Here is a 20,933-nt window from a genome sequence, read left to right on the forward strand (position 1 = left end):
GCATTGAGATTACAGATGAGCTTTGATGACAATGAAGTGGTTGGGGTGGAGGTAGCACCACATTACTTTTTAATCTAATAATAGGAATGATTATGAAATGATGAGCCTGGTTTGTTCTACTCTATTCTCCTACCATCTGCTAGAATTATCTTTAAAATTGCAAGCCAGGTTACATCACTCCTTCCATTAAACACCCTCAGTGGTTTCCCATTAGAATACAGTTCAAATTCTTTTTTTTAGGGTACTGAGGACTTAAACACAGGGCATGTTAGGCAAGTGCTCTACCACTGAGCTATGACCCTTGCCCCCTAAAATTTAAATTTTTATGACAGTCTCTCTCTTCTGTGCCCCGTACAGTGAGATGGCTTCTTCCCATCACACGGATCCTTTCTACTACTGCTTCCCCTTTCAATACACACTAGCCGCACAGGCATAGCGTTTATTCCCTCAACTCACTAAGCATATTTCCCACTTCAAGACCTTTGAGTTTCCTGTTCCCTTTGATTTGAAAAGTACATTCCTTCAAACATCATAGCTTCCTTCTCATTCAATGCAAATGTTAAATCTTCAGAGAGTCCTGAACTTCCCTTCCCACCATGTCTAGTCTACTCACCCTGTCATGGTCTACCCATTGTTTCCAAAGCACCCACTGTTGTCTGTGACACACATTTGTTGTCCATCTCCTCTCTCCTAGGAAGGTGAGCTTCTGCGGGTGCAGCACCCTGGTTGGTGATGCTCACTATCATATCCTGAACATCTGGAAGTGTGGCTACCTGCTAAGCACATAGCAATCACTCTGGGAATTTCTGAGGAGAGAAAGAGGAAAGCAAAGAGGAGAAGGTAACGAATCACTGACAATCTCTTCCTATTCCTAGCATTCCAAATACGCCCTCTGAACCCTGCATGTGTGCCCCCCATCTCTAGCTCTGTTTCATACTCAGTAGGATCTTGGCGAGACTGTAAAGCATGCCAGTATCTCCACAGTCTTAATTGCTCCTTTCACAATGCTAATATCCAACAATTTTAGTGGCAGTTTGAGTTGTAGCCTTCATGAGTGAGAGCCAGGCTCCCAGTGAGAACCAGGGGAAGCAGTAATCATGGGCAAGCTTTTGTCAAGTTCAAATACAGATCTGGCAATGGAAACCAAATCCATTAATGGAGCACTGAAATACTTTAGTAGCACAGTAGGTAGATTATTGTGAATCTCTATGTTCAAAATGTATGCAACTTTCTCAAATAAGAATGTAGGGTAAAATTTATTCTACAGGAACACACTATAATGGTTCTTATTTTCCAGTGCATAAATGTGTGCCGACATTCAGCTGTCTTCCTAACACAATATCTGAGGCTTAGATCCATAGGGAAGGAGTTTGGAAAAGACTTTGTACATTCAAGCTACAAAAAGCAAGGGAAGATGCTCTGATCTTTCCCAGGCAGTGTTCTGAACCACATAGACAGATTAGAAGCTTCTATAAAAGAGGTCTGTAGATGAAGTGTCCAAAGGCCATACATACACAGCATCAGTTGTAAATTCAGTGCCTTTCTGTCTCTCTTGTCACCTTCTGTATTTGGTAGTTCACTAAAGGATTCAGAGCAGAGGAAAGGAAAAGGACAAGCCTGCTTAGGAGAGTGCAAACAACAATGCAGGCTGTGTAATTACAGAACTCCTATGCAAGAGGAGGCACTGCGGTGGTGTGAATTTTGGAGCACTCCTTATTTGGTCAAGGTGTAATACAATGTGTACGATTTCCCATCATGTAAATAAGTAAATTTCCCGATGGGTTCATGTCAGCGTCCAAGCAGATGGCTGAACCTGCATAGCTGCTGCTCTGCCCGATGGGTCATAGCTTGGTCATTTCACCTTTCGTAGTACACGGCTTTGCTCTTTATGCAGACGTTCTGAGTCAGGCTCACATTGGGGATCAGCTCCCTTTTGGGCTTCAGGCTCATGCCCTTTCCTGCACATCTCACATTAGACCTCTTGAACTACTAAAGCAAGCTGCAAAGCAGATTATGCACTGCTATTTTAGTTGAAGAGCAAGTTGTTATGGGGCCTTTGGAGCACTGAGGCTCAATGCTCATAGTTTCAAAAGAAGATACTGAAGAAACTATCTGATTCAATAGCCAAAACACCTGATGCAAACTGGACTCACTTTTCAAATGCTGGCATTTATGATATTTAGGTGTTTCAGGTAGATGTACTTCTACCTGAGAATCTTTAGTGTCCCACACATGCAGATAGTTTGCTTGGTCTGGATGGTGATGATTTCTTTTAATCATACTGCTTTACCTGGAGAATGGGATGTCATTGCACATCAGGGGCTAACAATGGCTACCAGGCTTCCTATATGGGGAGAATCATCTGCCCTAAAATGCCTTCTCACCTCCTCAGTCTCCATGAGGTTCTTTCCTCCTTCTGGATGAGGGGGTGGAATAAGGATGCAGCCACATTTTATATTCCATGGCTGCCTTCTGTTCTTGTCATCTCTGCTTTTGCATATGCCTCTATGGAGGGCTGGAGATGCACATGGGAGAATGGCTTGATGTGATTTTAGGTGTCCTGGGAAGGACAGTCTGCCAGGCACAGATTGCTACCAGCCTGCTTGCTATGGGTGCCTGCGTTACACCGTTGGCTGTTCCTTTGGGTTTGCTTGTGATCTAACTTAGCAGATCAGCTAAAAAAATCTCTGCATGAGGGAAATTGTATAGAGGGGTGAAGAGAGTGAGGAGGGATTGCAGATAAGATGTTGCCCTCAGAAGGAGGTTATACTAGAACAACCCAAAAGATTGAGACTTAAAATAAGGAGAGGAAGAAGATGCCTAGCATCAGCTTTGAGGACTGTGAGGTCCTCAGTAGTGCCCTGCCCTCTGCTCTCAGGGAGGCTTCTCCCCCTCAACTCACCCATTGGTAAACCCCAGCCAGTGTTGTCTTCGTGGTCATCACCTTCCATATATGACTTCTATAACTAAACATGTACTGGCAAATCTCAGAACTAAATCTCGGTTCAGGGCTCATTCTGAATATCTGCCTCTCTTAAAAGACCAAGAGATACCTCAACACGACAGGTACAAAGAAAACTTTTATTACTTTTTTTGCTTCTCTCTTTTACCCAACACTTACCAGGCAAACCTGTTTGTTTGTGTTTATGATTTTTCTGTTTTCTTACCTCTGTCAAAAACCTGGGTCTAGGACCAGGAGGCTAGACCTGTGCACATGTTAGAGGCTAGATCTGTGCACATGTTAGAGGCTATACTTGTGCACATGTTAGAGGCTAGACCTGTGCATGTGTTACCTTCACCACCACTCTTGGAGAATTTACCCTTTCATGTCCTTCCCTGTATCTCCAGCTCCTTGCTGTCACCTCCCAGGGTGTGGCCTCACCTGGAGTCTTGGTGAATTTGCCTTTTGTTTCACTTCTCCAACAGGAGCTGCATGCTTTCCCATGGCTTCATGCCTTTCATTGGTTCCCACTAACTGAAATAAGCATCTTTAGTGAGCTTTTACTGTTTTCCAAAAATTGTGTACAATCATAACAATCCTGCAAGCTACACTCATTAGCCAATCAGCAAATAACATATCTTACTTTTGGGTCCAGGGCTTTCTGCTTCCAAAAACCTTGCTCTTTCATTATTGTTCTAGACTGTTCTCCACACCCCATCTGTCTAACCACCCTGCCTGCTCAACTGTTTGCATATTATCAACTTCTACAGACTTTCAGTATTGAACTTTGGAGTCAGCCTCTCCCTTTGGATGTACACTCAGCCGGTCATTGCAGCTGTCTCTTTCATTTGTTCATTATATCATCTGTTACTCAGACTGTGATCACCACGAGGACAGAGAATGTCCAATCATTTTCCCTTCTCAACTCTCTATCCGTCTCTGTTTTTGTCTGAAATGGGTCTAAGACTATGAGGCTAAATATTGATTCATCTAGCTTTGCATTCTCATTACTTAGAAGAATTTGTGACACATAAGATGTGCCTGGTAAAGGTCTGTGAACAAATGAAGTAAAAAAAAACTCTGTGAAGTGACAGCCAGAAATGATCAAAACTCCCACTTAAGCAAAGAGGAGACTCAAGATTGGCCAGCTTGGACATGTTCTCCAGGATTTAAGTAACCTGGGAGTCAAGTCTGGACCTGGATTATTTGGCTCCTAATCTGGTAAGAAAAGCAAATTTTGTTTTTTTTCCACTTTATTTCCCTTCAGAGATTCACATTCTCTCTCTCTCTCTCTCTCTCTCTCTCTCTCTCTCTCTCTCTCTCTCTCTCTCTCTCTCTCTCTCTCTCTCTCTCTCTCTCGTCTCACTCTCTCTCTCTCTCTCTCTCTCTCTCTCTCTCTCTCTCTCTCTCTCTCTGACAACAGGCTCAGGATTACTTCTTTGCTTTATCCACAGTGCAATGCACATAGACATCCACAATTTTGCTTTCCCCTTCTCTCTTTTCCCAGTTAGCCCATCTCCTGCCGCCATTAAATGGGATTCCCCCAAATAAAGCCGGAGAACAAGTTTTTTCCACAAAACATCATCTCTGTCCTTTAAAGTTCTTTGAATATTGACCGTAGATTACAGAGTACATGAATGTCTGATCATATAACAGCGTTTTATGAATGACTTTGGTCTCAGCTGGAATTCCCTCGTGTTTAGTGCCTGTCCAAAGCCTGGTGGAAGGGGTCAATACTGACAATGACCAAGAGATTAACTCTCAGTTACTCTTTACTTTTACTTTCTAAAATTCATCTCTGTATTCATCAGATAAGACAGAGCACCTAGCCTCTCTGACTCAGTCTCTCCATCTCTGAATGAGAATAGTTATGATAAGAACAAACTTTGCTGGTTATTCTGAAGGTTAAGTGAGCTAATCTACATGAAATTCTTAAATATTTGAAGTAGATTTACATGAAGGTATTGAACTCTTGTTATCAATGCTGCATGTTTCCACAAGAAGTTACAAATTGTGTTTGAAATATCTAAATTTTTATAAAACAGAAACTGCCACTAAGATATTCACATTTCCTCTTTTTAATGAATGACAGGGGAAATGTTTTTGGATTTCAAGACTACAAAAGACCACTTTCCTATAAAGTCCCATGTTTCCTTTTCTAGCAAGTAAGGCATGTGCAAGCAAGAACTTGTTATTTCTATCTGTTCTAAAAGCTAGGGCGTGTAAAGGCAAGTTACATGTTTCTAGGCAGACGTTTCCTGATGCCATCTTCCTTTGGTTAGCTACCTTTTACCTTTTGAATTTTAATGATACTAATTTAATTATAATGTCTCAAGTATCACTTTGAAATTATAAAGAATACCTAAGTATACGAATAATGAGCACACCAGGCACAGAGGCATCATATCAGCCTTTATCAGTGTTCAAGTTAACAAGGAAGGACACTTTTTAAAGAAATGGGAACTGCCAGGCAGAATGCCAGAAGGATCTCTAAAATCCCTGTCTCCCCCTCATCAGTTCTTCCCCTTGAATATTCCACCTTCTTGATTAGGTTGGTAATTAGTCGTCTTTGAGATTCACAGAAGTAGGGTTATACTGGGTGAGTCTGACCTAGTAAGAACTCTTCACAGTAAAGTCAAGTGTCTAGTCCTAGGCTTGCCTCTAGGAAGAAATTAAATCACCAAATTATGAACAAATTCTCACATGGTTGGTGTGGTGGTTTGAATGAAAATGTCCCCCATAGGCTCCAAGTGTTTGGACATTTTGTCCCCAGACGATGGCACTGTTTTGGGAGGTTTTTAGAAGATGTGGCTGTCCTGGAGGAAGCATGTCACTGGGGGTGGGCTTACAGAGTTCTCAATCCTTGCCAGATCTCCAGTCGCTCTCTTGCTTCCTGTGCCTGGGTGATGATGTTAGAGCTTCACTTCTGCTCCTGCTCCAGCCACCTCCAGTCACCATGCCTCCCTGCCATGATGGACTGTAAGTCCCCTGGAACCTTAAGCTCAAATAAACTCTTCCTTCTATAAATTGTTTGTGTCACTGTTTCTATCACAGCAACAGAAAAGTGACTAATACAGTAATTGGTACCAGAGAAGAACCTGACCACATGGGTTTTGGAGGAATGTGGAAGACTTTGGAAGTTTGGGCTAGAAAAGTGGTTGATTGCTGTAAGCATAGCTTAACAGGCCATTCTAGTAAACACCTGGAAGAAAGCAGAGCTGAGAACAATGTAGTTCCAGAGGGAAATAAGGACTTAAGCAGAACTTGGGATATTTTGGCAGAGTCTGGCTGGAGTCTGCCCAGAGCCAAAAAGCTTGCCTGAGGCTGAGTTGAAAAGCCATGGACTAATTTCTCTGGCGGAAGAAATTTCAAGACAGCTTAATGTAGAAATGGTGGTGTGGCTATTAATGGTGAATATTATGCAAATCTACAGAGAAAAAGAGCAAATGGGGCAGAAAGAAATACAGTTTGGATTGAAAAAGAGCACTGGAAGATAAAAGTTGGAGCCTTGGCATGTGCTGGAGAGGGTCCCTTTGATAAGGAGATTAAAGTGATGAAGGAGGGGCCTAGAGATTATGATTTAAACAGTGGAGAGAGTGCCTCCAGGGCAAGACCACACCCAGTTAAGCCTCTAACTTGGGAAAGGAAAATGCTGCAGGGACCACTGAAGAAAAAAGCTTCTAAAATGGATAAAGCAAGATGGAGTCAATCTCAAACTTGCAGTCAAACTTGGCAGTGTCATTCACCTGGTGCTGGCTTTAGAGTCATGAAAGATGGAAGAGTGAAGTGTTCATCAGTTCTTCCTCTGAGGTTTCAGAGAGCCTTGGAGGCCAGGCAGCGTGAAGCAGGGGTGCCCCTGATAGAGAAGGCCCTGATAGGCTATTGCATGAAGCTGTAAAGGTGAAACCTGACCCCAAGAAGTTCTTGATGCCAGAGCTGTGAGGCATTTGCCAAGAAGACCTGCATACAGGGAGTGGTACCAGCCCACGAAGCAAAGCTGGAGAAGCTGAACCATCTAAGCCTTTTGGAAGTAAAGTCCCAGAAACTGGATGTGGAGCTCCTGAATTTGGTACTTCCTTACTATGCCTCCATTCCTCCCTTTTGGAATGGTAATGTGTATTTAGTTCCACTGTATGTTGGGAACATGTAATTTATCTTTTGATTTTATAGAGGCTTACAGTTAAGATATTTACCTGAGTCCACTTTGGACTGTGGACTTTTGAATGGTATTGAGATTGATAATGACTATGGGGACTTTTAAAGTTGGAATAAATGCATTTTACATTTTATATGGTCATGAGCCTATAGGGGCCAGGGGATGGAATGTGGTGGTTTGAATGACAATGTCTCCCATAGGCTCCAAGTGTTTGGACATTTTGTCCCCAGATGGTGGCGCTGTTTTGGGAGGTTTTAGTTGGCATTGCTATCCTGGAGGAAGCATGTCACTGGGGGTGGGCTTAGAGAGTTCTTAAGCCTTGCCAGATCTCCAGTCGCTCTCTTGCTTCCTGTGCCTGGGTGATGATGTGAGAGCTTCACTTCTGCTCCTGCTCCAGCCACCTCCAGCCACCATGTATCCCTGCCATGATGGGCTGTAATTCCCCTGGAACTGTAAGCTCAAATAAACTCTTCCTTCTATAAATTTCTTGGGTCAGTGTTTCTATCACAGCAACAGAAGAGTGACTAATACAGCTGGAATAGGAGGATGGCCTCCAGATGATGAAAGGACACCCAGGCTAATAGCAATCAAAGAAATGGAGACCTCAATCCTAAAACTACAAGTAACTGAATTCTGACCCAAACTCACCATAATTGGATGGAAACTTTGACTTCCAGATGAGAATGCGCCCTGCTTGACACCTTGATTTCAGTCATGGAAGACCATGAGAAAAGAACCCATTTAAAGCTGTGCCTGGGATTTTCTCCTGTGGATGATGCAAGATAATTAATATGCAATATTTTAAAGTCACTATATTTGCAGAAATGTGTTATCTAGCAAAACTGATTCTTGTTTCCAATTAATAAAAACTAAAGCTGTAAATAAGTTTTTAAAATTTTTTTTCAAAAACTTTATTAAATAATTTCATACATGCATATAAGGTGTTTTGATCAAATCCATGCCCACTCCCTCCCCTCCAACATTCCCCTCTTTGAAAAGGTAATCATAAAATCATTTAAGGATTAGGTGCAAGCTCCCAAATACTTTTGACATTTTTAGCCTTGGAACAGAGTACGTTGCCAATAGGCCCAAGGACATTTTGACTTTTAACCAAGAAACTGGCTACATTTCTTTGGAGTCTTTTTACCCTGACTGCCTAGCCAATTCCTACCTCCTATTCTTTTCATGCCATCCCCTGAAGGGGTTACCCAAATTGCCAATAGGGAAAAGGGATGCCGACCACTCTGGCTTCTTCCATGCTGAACAGGGACGCAGTGTGAGGCAATTGGAGTACCCCTTCAGTGGATCTATCCAATAGACTCCCAAATTGCATAACTTTTGTCTCTAAGGGGAGAAGAAAGCCCTTGAATCATGAATGGGAGATGTGAAGGAGAAGTAAAGACAAGAGTAATTAGCATTACAAGTTCTAGATAGGGAACTAGAAAAAAGTCAGAACAGGTCATTTTTCGAATGTTCATATGCAAGTCCATTGGAGTTTCTTGACAAAGGCTTCCAAAAGCATCCCTCTACTGGGTTCTTCCTCATTTTCCTTTCGTCTTCCAAGGCTGGACTAGTTGCTAAAAGAGTGGCTGGAAAGAGTGGCTGGATATTAAGGTGAGGGTCCAGTGATCCTGCTTGACCCTCCTTTAATGAATGAGCACAACCGTCAACAAGCCCAATTGTGACTATGTTTAGCGATCAGGCTCAGCCGAAGTTGTGATGATAGTAGATATTTTGTGCAGAAGAGGCTGCTGTATAGCATCATCTTATTAAAAGGACCTGGAATTTAAAAGGATTTGGTGCTAGGAGCCACATATAAGGGAGAACATACGTCGTTTATTTTTCTGAGTCTGTGTTACTTCACTTAGCCATAAATAAATTTATATAATAATAAAGATAATATAAACAACTGCAATTTATTATGTTGAGCCTGCCCAACTGTTTCCCATGGGATGATGTGAGGGATGATGTCCATGCTGTAGTTACATTTTCTGACTTGTCTTTTGAGGTCATGAAGTATCACTTGACCTTTGGAATGAGAGCAGTGTCATAGTCTTATGTTCTCTCTAAAACAAGTAGAGTATTAGAAATAGTAGTCTGTGCTGTTTTTAGAATCGGGGAATAATCTACAAGTAGTAGAGTACAGAAACCATAAGTGTACAGCCTAATATAAAATGTTATAGGTAAGAATTAGATGCAAAGCATATACATCTTCATTTGGAAGATCAAGTTACAGGACACTTCTCCAGATGGCCCAATGATTTTCCTCCCATCAGAACTAAACTCAATGTTTAATATTATTTACTCTCCATCATCATGGACCAGTTTTGCATTTTGGGCTTCATAAAAGTTATTATATTGCTTATATTATTTTTTAGTTTACCACCTTCATTCAACATAATGTTTCTGAGATTTTCTTTCCAAGTTAAATTCTGCATCATTAGCACATTATTTTAATTTGTGGGTATTACTGTAAATTATCCTATAGTTCAACCACACTACAATTTATCTATTCTAATATTGAGGTTATTTGAATGGTTTCCAGCTAGGTCATAGAAAAGATGTATGTTCAGCTTCAGTAGATATTGACAAGGTATTTTCTAAAGTCTTCATATCAATCTACAATTCCATAAGGCAAGCTATTTAATTTGAGCTTGGAAGGGCTGTTTTTGATAATGGTGTGAGCCTTCTAAAGTCTGTTGATAGTTTGGAAGTTTTCTCTATGGGCTATATATTCCTGCATTTTTAATGGGATAGCATAACTTACACAGATTTGTTGAAGATCCTCATATAGATTGGGGTGAGTCCTTCTTGGATGTATTTATTACAAATAGCTTGTGCTATATTAAAAGTTTGCTTTCTTTCAAAATCTGGAATTCTGGTCACGTACTATTTTCTGTGTTTTATTTTGTTTAGTGCTTTTGGTATTTTATTTAACAGTTCTTTACTTGTCTCCAAGTTATCATTCTCTTAAATTTTTTTATAAAGTACAGCTATTTCATCATTCACTTGATATACACATTCTTTCTTACACTGATTTTTTTATTATGGTGTAATGGGTAAAAGATGTCATGTTGTATATAGATTTATTTATGGGATCTCTCTCTCTCTCTCTCTCTCTCTCTCTCTCTCTCTCTCTCTTGTTTCCCTAGTCCCAGCCTGTCTAGAACTTACTGTGTAGTTCAATCTCACAGAGATATGCCTGCTTCTGCCTCTTGAGGGCTGTAGTCTCTTTTTAATAATGTATGTGTATATTCTTTAAAAAGCTTCACAGTGGTAGGATTCCATATGGCTTTTTCTAAAGACTTTAGTGTTAATATCCCTATCCTATACTCCCTTCTCTGCCCTACTTCCCATTCCCACCCCATTTAATACTTCTCTCTCTCTCTCTCTTTCTGTTCTATTGATCTATGAAAATTTCACACTGAGTAAATGTAGCTTGACAATAAAAACTTAAAAACAACAGCTCAAGATCAGCCTGCTCTACATAGTGAGTCCCGGGCCAGCTGGTGCTACAGAGTGACCCTGTCTCAAAAAGCCAAAAGATAAAATAAAAATAAACCAAAAAACCCCACTAAGAACAAGAGGATTTTTTTTTCTTTCTTGATCTATGAAAATTTCACACTGAGTAAATGTAGCTTGACAATAAAAACTTAAAAACAACAGCTCAAGATCAGCCTGCTCTACATAGTGAGTCCCGGGCCAGCTGGTGCTACAGAGTGACCCTGTCTCAAAAAGCCAAAAGATAAAATAAAAATAAACCAAAAAACCCCACTAAGAACAAGAGGATTTTTTTTTCTTTCTTCTTCTTGATATTTACGTTGATTATTCTAGAGTCTTTGCATTCCCATAACATTTTAGAATCAGTTCGGGAATTAGGAAAGCACTGGGATTTTTGCCTGGAGTTTACTGTTCAGTTACTGCAGACAGTACTGGCCTCTGATGATCTGATTATTGAGATTTCTAATTCCAATTCATGAACATAGTACTTGTATCCATTTATGTTGGTGATATTTTGTTGTTTTCAATAATAATTTGTGCTTTAGGAAAACAAACTTGTACTTTCGGTTTATAGGTACTTCTAGGTACTTGAAACTTTTGTCAAAATACGACAATGTGGAACAGTGTATTTTATATTCTAATTGTATATTTCTAGTATGTAGGAATGCAAATTTTTTATGTATAAACTTTTGTTTTATCCATATTTTTGTTGAAATCAGATACTAATTGTTAAAACAGATTTTTTTTCAGATTTTTTACACACAAAATTAATGTATGTATAGTAAATGACAATTTTACCTCCTTTTCAGCATTAACATTTAAAAAGATTTATTTATGTAGTGTATGTGTGAGTGTGGGCACGAGTGTGCCATAGCAAGTGTATGGTAGTCAACCGGTCCTCTCCTTCTCCCTTGTTTCTGAGGCAGGGTCTTTTTGTTGGCTCTGTCACTGCACTGCTGTGTATGTGACCTTCTGGAAGGTTCTTATGTATCTGCCTCCTACACTGAAGTAGAAATGCTGGGGTTACAGTTGCAAGTCACTGTATCCAGTCTTTTACATGGGTTCCTAGGATTGAACTCAGGTTGTCAGGATGGCATGACAAACACTTTTACCTGCTGAACCATATTGCTGACCTTCTAATATTAATTTTATTATCTGTCATATTATATGGGCTTGGATCTTCTGTATGATGTTGAATAAAATTGGTGATCACAATTTTATTCATTGTTTCCAAATAATATTTCATAAAATACATATTTCATGATGTAGGGATTTTTTGTGATATATATACTTATTATGTTGAGAAAGTTCCTCTTAAGTTGAAATATATTTTATCAGGAACAAGTTAACTGTTATCATATTCTTTTGGGATTTATCGTGATGATCCTGTAATTTTTCCATTCTCTTATAAATGTAGTGATTTGATTGATGTTTTTTTGAAGTTCAAAATCTTGCATTCTTGGAACAAACCAAATTTGGCCATGATGTGTTCCTTGTCTTCTATGTCATTGATCAGTTTTTTTTCCATTTTTGAGATGTTAGTATAGAACATTCCAGTGTTACAAAGCCACTGCCATACTTCGGTTTTGATAGTTGGTTTGAATCATAGAACAAATCAGGAATGATTTCCTCACTTTCATTCTCTATCAGTGTGAACTCCATTACTTGTTTTGCAAAAGTTTGAAGAAATTCATTACTAAAACCATCTGGATCTGAGTTCATATTTGTGGGCAGGTTTTAAAATTGTGAAACAATAATAAATTTACAAATGCAATAATAGATTTAAGGTGCAAAAGAAAAGAAAAATGAAAAAAGTTCAGGAACGCTCTGCGTATCTTCCTCCAGCCTCTGTCACTGTAAAATCTTGAATTATTCTAGCATGTTATCAATATCAGGGAACTGACACTGTTCATAACACATCTTACCAATTTTACATTCACTTTGAGTATGTGCCTATAATTGTATATAATTTTATTCACTATAGTTTTGTGTACAACCTCCACAATTTAGATAAAGAACTTCATCATGTCCAGAGAGCTCCCTGGTGCTAATCATTTATAAACACACTACCTTCTCTCTCCTAACCTGTAACCAGCATTTTCTCCTCCATGTCTATAATTACAATATCATTTCAGGAATGTTATAAAATTGATTCATATAGTATGCAACTTGTTAAGAATAACCTCACACTCAGCATGACTTCCTCAAGGTCCATCCATGCTGTTCTATGTGTGACTTACTAATATTCAATGATACAAATGTACAAACCTGGCTTAATTTTTACTTGTTGAAAGCTATTTGGACTGCTTCCAGTTTGATTTTTATGAATAGAGCCAGCCACTGGTAAGCTGCCCCTCACTCTAATTAACCCCAGTTAAACTCTTTGATACACACACAACCCACATGAAAGCAAAAAGGAGACTAGTTGGGAAGGAGATGGACCTCATTTGGAGTGGGTAGGAAACAAGAGATGGAAATGGGGGATATGATCAAAATACTTCATATGCATGCATGAAAATATCATATTGTAAGCCATTATTGTCAAAAGTTAATAAATGCCAACAAAAACTTTAAAACCAGAGACTATGAACATTCATTTACAAGTGTTTTTATGAGCCTATATTTTCATGTCACTGGGATAAATGCCTAAGAGCATCTGTTGCCAAACCTTTTTCCAGAGGTTACACTGTTTCATATTTCTATAGTGTGGTCCAGTTCTCTACATAGAGTAGAATGTAGATCACCACATGTGACAATCTGAATGAAGTGTCCTCAGAGTCTCCACGTGTTTGGAAACTTGGGCTCAGTTGGTGGCGCTGTTGGTAGAAGTTTAGGAGGTGCAGCCTTGCTGAAGGAAGCATGTTGCTGGGGGTGGGCTTTGAGAGCTCCTCAACCTTTCCTTTCAAATTTCTCTCCCCGCTTCCTGCCAGTGCTTGAAGATGTGAGCTCTCAGCTTTCTGTTCCACCTGTCCCCCACCATGATGGACTCTAATCCCTCTGGAACCATAAGCTCAAACGAACTCTTTTTCCTTTAAGTTGCCTCGGTGATAGTGTCTTAGAGTAACTAATACAGAACTATTTATTATTTTAGCCATTATGAAAGTTTTCATATCTGACTATGGTTATAATTTGCCCAATCTTAAATTAACATGACAAATTCTTTTTCTACCTTCTTAAATATGCATAGCATTTTCATAAATACTTTAATGCTAATCTTAATTCTATAACCTATTTTATTTGGGTGGGGGATCAATAGAATATTTCCTCTCATCATGCTGTTTTGCTGCTTTCATAGGTAGGTAATCTTTTTATTTGAGTTGACTCATATAGTATTCAACAATGTGAATTTCTTTTTTTTTTTTTTTGTCTTTATGAGACAAGGTCTCCCTGCAGCCCCTGGAACTTGCTTTGTAGACCAAGATGGCCTTGAACTCACAGAGATTCCCCATGCCTCTGCCTCCTGAGTGCTGGGATTAAAGGCATGTGCCACCACACTCAGTCTGACAGTATGAATTTTAACCTATTTACTATTGGATACTTTTTGCTCCAACATGTACTCTTACTGCAGTCCTGTAATGTTGCTAATTTTTTAAAAAATATTTCAAACCTTTCTGTTAATTTTAAACTTTTTAAAGACAGGGCAAATATCCTCTCACAACTGACAGAAAATATTTTCCTTATCCTCTCCAATGCCCTGTTACTTATAAGATTGTTTCCAAACAGACTAGTGGGGAGAGCAAACATTCCTAGCCCTGCTTCTCTCTCTCTCCCTCTCTCTCTCCCTCCCTCCCTCCCGACCTCCATCCTTCCCTCCCTTCCCCCCCATAACCCTTTCTTCCCTAGCACTCTCTAGTGCTCTGTTATTTGAAGTTTAGCTTCCTTTATTTCTTCATTCTCTCCATTCTTTTTTCAAAACAGAGCGATTTCTAGAACCTTAGTCCTGTGCTACTGCAGGAGAATTCTCATGAAGAAGAAATATAATCACAGTGTTTTAACATGTTTGCTTTCCTTACTTTAAGGATCACTAATTTTGTTTCTTTTATAAAATCTCTAAAAATTTATTTATTTGAATTTATGTGTATGTGTGTTTTGCCTGCATGTAGATAAGTGTACCACATGTGTGCAATACCTGCAGAGGTCAGAAGTGAGTGTTTTAGATCTCCTGGACCTGAAGTTAAGGATGATTGTGAGCTGCCATGTGAGTGCTGGGAGTCAAAGCTGGGGTCCTCTGCAAGAGCAGCCAGTGCTGTTAACTGCTAAGCCATGTCTCCAACTCCTATTTTTTTTTCTTGGTTTTCAGTATTTTGAAATCTGGATTTTTTTTATATACAGTGTTCATTTTTTGCTATTGCGTCTGGTAAGATAAAGCTGTCCCCAGTTTCTCCATATTGGTTGATGATGATAATCTTGTCAAATAATTTTATATTAGAGAATATGTACAAACATTGCCTTTCAAATTCAATTCTTTATAAGTTATTCTCCCTTCCTACAATGCGGTAACTGTCCTTATCATATTATTAAGGTTATGCCAGGTTCCTGCTAAGCCATTTAGTATCTACTTTCACTTAGTCTAATTGGGTCCCAGCCAACACAGTATTTGCATTCTTTAAAGAGCAGTTCTCCCTAGGAAATCTGCTACTTAAGGATTACAGAAACAGAATTTTATTTCTGGAAGGTCTATCTACATTTCTATTTGGTATATATTTGTTGTTTATAGATTGGAAACCTTATCTATCTCTCAGGCTCAGTTTACCCTTAGGCTTTTTGGTTAGTTTTTGTGCTTAGTTCTATATCAAGTATTTTTGAGAACAGATAGAGAGAAAACAAAATCCTGTCAAACAATTATACTTTTAAGATTTTAATCTGAATAGATTGTTAGAAAAGCATGAGGAGACAATAGCCCAGTGTGGTGGCACACACCTTTAATCCTGGCACTTGGAAGGCAGAGACAGGTGTATCTTTGTGAGTTTGAGGCCTTTGTGAGTTTGAGGCCAGCCTGGTCTACATAGTGAGTTCTAGGCCAGCTGGGGCTACAGGGAGACCCTGTCTCAAAAAGACAAAAAAAAATTGTTTTAACAATTTTCATAGTACTAAAACTTGGAAATAATCGAATGTCTATCAGAAAGAGATTGACTAAACAAATCTTGACATGTCCAAGTAACTCCAAGGTTTGCAGTTGTTGTGAAGGATATAATTATACAGGATGCTATAACTCTGTGTTTGTTAGTATGAAAAGATAACCATAAAATTATTAAATGAAAAATAAAAACAGCTTCTTAATTATGAAACAATCTAAGTTTTTTACAAAGAAGTGTTTCTGCATTGTGTATGAGCTTACTCATGAAAAATATGCTTATTTCTCTGGTTGAAGATACTTTGTAAGCATATACTTCTTTTTTATACTTTCTTTATAAATCTTATTACATTTATAGAGTAAGAAAACTGTAATATCTGAAAATTAGGAGACTACGCCTTATAAGAATTCAGCTTAGACAGATGCTGGAGAGATGGCTCAGAGGTTAAGAGCACTAGCTGCTCTTGCAGAGGACTCAGGTTTGAGCACCCACATGGCAGCTAACAACCATCTGCAACTGGTAACTCCAGTTCCAGGGAATTCACTGCCCTCTTCTGAACTCCATGGGCATAGCATGAGACAGGTACACTTATGTACATGAAGGTAATACACTCATACACATAAAATAAGAATAAGTAAAAATATTTTTTATTCAATAGAATAAAAAAACAACAATGAATTTTATAAAACAATGCAGTATATGCATTTTTTTTTTATCAGACACAGGGCCATTGTGAGTTGACAGAAGAGGAAATATAGGTGAGTGTTATGAAGGAGTTAAGACTTGATCCAGGTTTTGGAAAGAGAGGGTGGCTGCATGCACAGATAGAAAGAACCAAGGTTGCTTCTCAGACCTGCAAGAGCCACAGCGATTGCTCTTGTCTGTCTTGTCGGTTTTATTTTGAAGCCCAGCTTTGATGGTAGTGTTTCTTGTCAATTCCCTCAAGTCCCCCATCAGTCTCATGTTTATCTTCTGTAATTGCTGCAGCTCTATGGTAGGGATCCTTTTGGTCCCCACCCTACCCACATGATTATATACTACAGCCTCCGACAGCTGGTCTTCCCAGTCAGATCTGACTTGAATGCTAGTTTTATCACTTAGTAGCTGTATATATTGAATAAGTCATGTGAACTTCTCAAAACAGCCACTTCTTCATTTATGAAACAGAAATTAATAATAGTTAAAGCAGCCTTGGCGACAAGAGACAAAAAGATGTAGCATCTTTCTTCATTTTCTTCTCATTTTCCTCTTCATCCTTCTTTTCATTATAGATTTCTGTTTTCAGCCATTCAAATAGGAAATATCACACAATGAAAAAATCTGGATTCTGTACTGAATTCAGTAGATTGTCATTTCTTATGTTGGGCACTGTGGTAACAAGTCAAGATACATATATTTACACATATTCTTTTTCTGTCCATTTTGAAATGGAACTTCTGGAAACATTTCTTTGAGGCAGAACAGTGTCCTCCATGGCAAGAACATTAGGCTTAGTGGTGAGTCGAGGGGAGAAATGTCTAAGTGAATACACAGCAAACATATAGATGCTGACACTTGACTTGATTAGCATAGCCGCCATCTGCAATGCAATTAATGGTAACCATTACTTTACAGTTTGGAATTCGAGACTCAAAGAGGAGAGTGACTTATATACAATTATTTTTTAAGCTACCTAAACCGTTAACTTATTTATTGCCCATTGAATACCAAGCAGCAGTGCTGTGAATGGGCCAGGTATTTTCCTAAGAGTTGCGTATTTATTCATTAAATCCTTCCAACAACCACCAAGGAGGTTGCTTATAGCATCATCACCATTTTACATGACAGAAACAAGGAAATTCAGCATTTGGGGCAAAACACAAAGCTAGTCAGACTTAGGTGTGAAGTCATAGTTTTGATTTCTCAGCCTTCATTTTATATGATACATGAGGCAATTACTGGGAACCAAGGAACATATGGAAAATTGCTTTCTGGGAGTTTATGAGGACATGCAACCTTATTCTTACATTATTCTGAACTGAGCTTCTGTGGCTTCCTCCAGAGACAGAGTATTCATACCTGCTTCATTTAATGCGTCACAGGAAACAGAGTTAAGAATGAACTTACTCAGTTCTCAAACTTAGCTTCATACTGATTTTATCCAAACAGATTTTTAAGAGTATTGATGCCTGGGCCTTAAACCCAGAACCTTTGAGTTAATTAGTTTAAGATGTGGGTTGTGTTTTAGGATTTATTATTTTTTTTCTCAGTGAATTTAATGAGCAGAAAGTTTGAGAACGATTTACCTAGAACGACGGTTTTCAAGTATGGTCCAAGGACTTCAAGAAGGTCCTATTGAGAATTGTGTACGATGTTAAAACTACTGTACTAGTAATAATAAACTATGAGGTTTGTTTGAGCCAGTGATATAAAATTAATGGTGTATAAAAACACTGGTACCATAGCAAAAGCCAAGGCAATGGTATCAAATTTTATAGATACATTGAATATGCCATTGCTACACAATAAATGTAAAAAATCAGTTTCACTGAATGGCTCCATCAGCAAAAATATAAGAAGTATTAATTCAATTTAAAGTTGAGCCATGAGCATGCACTATTTTAATATGATGAGTAATGAAATGGGAACAAGCATGAACCCTCTGCTCACACTGGAATACAACGCTTGTCTTGGGAAAAAGCACTTATAAATTGTTTGAGTTTCAGGTTAAACTACACTAGACATGTATGCGTACGTGCGGTAGTAGCATATTTTTTTTTACTTGAAAATATGACTGTCAAGTAAATTATAGTTATTTAGATTTGGGTATTTGGCTGATATTTTTTGTTTCAAAAATGAACAAAGTAAGCCTTTGCCTTCAGGAAAAATAACTGACAATTTCTGTTTTGTTTGTTGCCAATGATACAATGTTTGACTTTTAAGTGAAAATTAAGACTTGCATCTGCTACTGTGAGCTTGGCTGCTTCTTTGTACTGAGGAACATTTCTGAAAGGATTAGTGGCAATATTAAAAGGGGATTTTTTGATAGCAGATAATAACATGCTGTCAACATTTGGAAGATCTTTATATTTTAAGGAATTAACATTTTCAAATGTTTAATCCATGATGCTAGAAAATCTTATATGGTCAACAATCCATTTGGTGTTCCAGATAGAAGTATAGATTTTAGTGTAATCAAGCATGATAAACTCAATGTCAAATTTTCAGATTGCATACTGCAATTAACCTATAAGAAACTAGTTGTTGAATTTTGGTGTAATAAAGACCGGCCATAGTTCTTTGAAAACATTAAAATACTCTTCCATTTCCCAACAATATATTTGTGAGAAAAATACTTTGTCCTTCTACTAGACAGTACAACTTAAAAAAGATTGACTGTAGATGCAGATATGATAATCCAAATGTTTTCTTTTTTAATATTTTATTTATTATTTTTACTTTATGTGTATGTATGTTTTGCCTGCATGTAGGTAAGTGCACCCGTGTCATGCAATGCCCGTGGAGGACAGAAGAGGCTGTCGGATCCCCTAGAACTGGAGTTATGGACAGTTGTTAGCTGCCATGTGGGTGCTGGGATTCGAACCTGGGTCTTCTGCGAGAACAACCAGTGTTCTTAATGGCTGAGCCATCTCTCCAGCCCCCAAATGTTTTAAGTCAAGCTTTAAAGAGATTTACAAAATATACAGCACATTGCTTTTCTCAATAATTTTTGATGTAGGATATTATAGCTATTTTTCCTGCGTTCGACTCCCTGCACCCACATGGCAGCTGCGAACCGTCCTTAACTCCAGTTCTGGCGGAATCCGAAGCCCTCTTCTGACCTTCGTGACATTGCACGACACAGGTGCACTCACTTACACGCAGGCAATACACTCATACACATAAAATAAAAATGATAAAGTATTTTAAAAAATGTTAAAATATAATGGGTTTAATTGTTTTAAGTGAACAAATACATATGTTAAGCTGTTAAGACCTTTTTATTTTCTAGCACAGTGTTGGTAGCTATAACCCACATAAACTTTGAGCGTTTTTTTCAGCATTTACTATCCTGGAGTGCATGGGTTCTTCCTGGAAGAGAGGACAAAACATTCAAGAAAAACCTGAGGCTGTAACTAGAAGCTGTTTGCTTTCTCCTAAGAGATGCTGATGAATAAGGTCACCCTGCTCTCTTGTTGGCATTTCTCCTTCCGAAGTGCTTTGCCCCTCTCTGAAAGCTACATTCTTTTGATGCCTCATCCAAGTTTATTAAAGGTGTTCTGCTCCTTGCGCATGACTTAAGCTGTTTTTTGGTTTTTTTTTTTGTTGTTGTTGTTGTTGTTTTGTCTTTTTGAGACAGGGTCTTCCTGTAGCTCCAGCTGTCCTGGAACTTACTATGTAGACCAGGCTGGCCTTGAACTCACAGAGATGCGCCTGCCTCTGCCTCCCGAGTGCTGGGATTAAAGGCGTGTGCCACCACGCCTGGCTGATTTAAACTGTTTTTACTAGCAGGATTTTTTGAATCCCAGATGGATGGAGGATGAAGACACACATAAATGGATGAGTGTCTCCAACAGCACGTACCTCAGCTGTGATTTATCTGGGCACCTATACATATACCACCAGCGTAATGAATACTTTCTTGCCAGAGTTTTACTTAAGCAGAAGTGTTCACTAAAACTTGCTTCAGGTGCAACTGTTCCTTTGATCTGGGACCAACATCTAGTTTTACACTAGCTCTTTGCTTATTACATTAAATGCCCACATGAGAAAACTTTTCGTTGCTGTGGGCTCCTCCATCTCTAACCTACAGTTGCATGCACTGCACTCTGGAATGAGGAGTCTGGGAGAGTCACTTATTTCTAATTTCCATTTCTGCAAACTTCTGCTGGTTTAGGTCCTTCAGTGTACACACAGTTCTCTACATTCCAGCTTTTTTCCTAAGCATCATTGGAGAAAGGGACTGGGAAGAGACAGCACAGCTGTCTTCTTGGGGCTCTCAAAACATTTACCAATGCTTTGTCTTTCTTATTTGAAATCAAATTAGTCATCTCCTGACTCTATCTTACTTAAATCCCTATTTGTTATTTTATGCTAAAACCACAAGCCCTTTAAGAAGAGTCTATATGTAATTTACAAATAAATGGACATGCTATCCTGCTGGTTGAAGTTGTGGGATCAATAAACTGCCCTTGCTCCCTAGCACCAGGGTCAACTATAACATTCTGTGAGTATTGTGCCATAGAGTTCAACTTCTTATAAAGTGAAATTCGATGTTCAC

Source organism: Nannospalax galili, unplaced genomic scaffold (assembly GCF_000622305.1).
Source record: "Nannospalax galili isolate Female #2095 unplaced genomic scaffold, S.galili_v1.0 scaffold335, whole genome shotgun sequence".
NCBI lineage: Eukaryota > Metazoa > Chordata > Mammalia > Rodentia > Spalacidae > Nannospalax > Nannospalax galili.